This window comes from Aegilops tauschii, chromosome 4, assembly GCF_002575655.3.
Source record: "Aegilops tauschii subsp. strangulata cultivar AL8/78 chromosome 4, Aet v6.0, whole genome shotgun sequence".
Lineage (NCBI taxonomy): Eukaryota > Viridiplantae > Streptophyta > Magnoliopsida > Poales > Poaceae > Aegilops > Aegilops tauschii.
The window spans coordinates 106,266,748-106,269,104 of record NC_053038.3 but is presented as its reverse complement, the minus strand read 5'-3'; the positions used below and the strand labels follow the sequence as shown (position 1 = coordinate 106,269,104).

Below are 2,357 nucleotides of genomic sequence, written 5' to 3'. Positions count from 1 at the left end.
TTTTCAGTTTTGAAGTGAACATAATTAACACGACAATAGCAGCAAAGTAGTAGCTACTTATGCTGTTATCTGATATTCATTCATTACAATAGATGCGGCCAGAACAGTTTAACACCCTGACGTTCAGCAATTTGGGCATCCAGTAGTTTGACAAAAGGTGCACATATATTGTACTCCCCCCGTCCCGAAATAAGTGATTCAAAAGTGACTCAACTTTGTACTAAAGTTAGTACAAAGTTGAGTCATTTTTTAGTCACTTATTTTGGGACGGAGGGAGTAATAAACTAGACTTGCCACCCACCGGTTCAGGTTAGCACGAGCTGCTCTAGGAAACTAACTAGCAAGCTTTTCATACGATTTAAGAACTACATAATGTTGTCAATCGACTCCGCTTAGAATGAGCTGCTCACCTATGCTTTGCGCAACCTACTTGCCTTCTCGAACACATCTATTAAGACAGAAGGGCAAGTTCTTTTGAGATTACTGTAACCTTGGGTTGCCATCAAAGCATCCATCTCATCCTTAGAGGCAATAAATTCAATGCACGCTTCCTTAAGCCTGTCACAGTTATGGTGATCAGCTAAAGCCAATGTAGTTGCCAGAGTCTCCATGGCAAGGTTTTTTTCGAGGATGTTTTGGCATATCAACTTCAGCCTGTCCATGGCATATCTATCTGCAGCCACAAGTAAATGCCGGATCATCTCAACGTAATCATCACCACCAAATTCATCCACGTCAGGCAATGAGTCGGTATATACGAAATGCAGTAAGGCCTTGAAAGCAGCAGGCTGCATGTCTTCAACTGTAATGGACTCTGCCTTTCTTTCCTTCATCCCTCCATACAGCTCTGCCTCAAAGACAGGTGATCGTGCCGCAAGAATGATCTTGTGCGCGGCAAAAGTCTCTCCCCCAACACTGAATGTTACGTCCGACCCCTACCCCTCTAACAACAGCTTGTCGAAATGATCTGATAAGTTCGACGATGACACCTTTATTTCAGAGCTCCCTGTTGTTTTTGTCACCTGCGATTGTTTGATGACTGTGAGTACACATTCAATTGTCAAGCTATCATCCTTAATGTAGCCTGATCCTTCCAGCTCCAGCTCACTCCTTTCAATGAACCCTCCACATTCTGGGAAAACACGATTACCGTAGTCGAACTCTGTCGGGGTTGCTTGAGACAGAAACCAAATACTCTTTGGCAACCCAGTATCCTTGTTAACCAGTCTCAGATCACAGGATGCCCGCGCCAACCCCCTGCCCGTGGGCTCGCGCGAGACCGACACGCAAACGCAATCGGCGTATGACATGTTGGCTCCGTCAGGGTAGAAACGGATGGTCCAGTCGTAGCCGCCGACGGTGAAGATGGCCGACTGGACGAACTTGCCGATTCCCAGGCCCTTCTTGAGGCTGTACCCGACGATCTCCAAGACATGCGTTCCCTTCGCCGTCTCCGTGGTACACCTCGACGAGGACTTGGATTCGAGTGCCATCAGCCCTGCAACCAAGAGCCTGGAGCCCGTAATGCGGATCTGAGAATACGAGAGGAACGTACACAGCTTTGTCGAGGACAAGAGGAGTTGGGGAAGAAACGAGAGGGCGAGTGGAGTACCTTGGAAAGTCGGCAGAGGAGGAGGAGGTGAGGGGCGGCGGCCAAACGGGGAGGGGAGGTCTGAGCAGCTGATGGAAACGGGAGAGGTGAGGTCTGAGCAACCGATGCGAAGGCAATGGGACCTGGCCAAATGGGCTACAAGGGCCGTGCCGTGCCAGCCCAACAGCACGTTCGGCCTGCGTCGCCCGCCAAGGCACGTTTTGACTAAATAAATACCTCAAAAAATGAAGTAAAATTCAGAAAAAAATACAGGAAAATGAAAAATGAGGGAAAGTGTCATGTGGGAGAAATCTTGAGCTTTATTAGTGGCTGCCTCGTTAAAACCTTCCATCCCTCACAAGAAAAAAGAGAACAAAACCACGCTCTAGATTATACAAAAGGGATAGAAAATTGCAAAAGAAAATGAAAAAAAAATACAATGACTACAAGTATTCTTCCTCTTCTTCGATGGAAAGATCTCTGGATGTGGCTTCCAGTTCTTTGTTGTTTGCGGTGTATTGTACTCTCCTTCTCGCTAGCTCCTCATATTTCACGACCATTAGTGTTTGTACCATATCCGGGGATGAGACTGATTCTTCTCTCCTCAAATACTCTTCCAGCTATGTTTAAAGCAGACTCTGACGATGTCGATGAGATGCGTGCTGATAACGCATCTCGTGCTAATATGGAAATCACCGGATATATAAGTTTGTGTTCATGCCACCATTGATGTATGTTGAAGTCCTCGTCATCTTCAATGAAGCTC

At 46.6% G+C, this 2,357-nt stretch overlaps 1 pseudogene; it reads right to left on the bottom strand.

Moving 5' to 3' along the window:
- LOC109757838 (BTB/POZ and MATH domain-containing protein 1-like) lies at window positions 1-2,037 on the bottom strand (annotated as a pseudogene).
- Window positions 2,038-2,357: the final 320 nt, after the last annotated feature.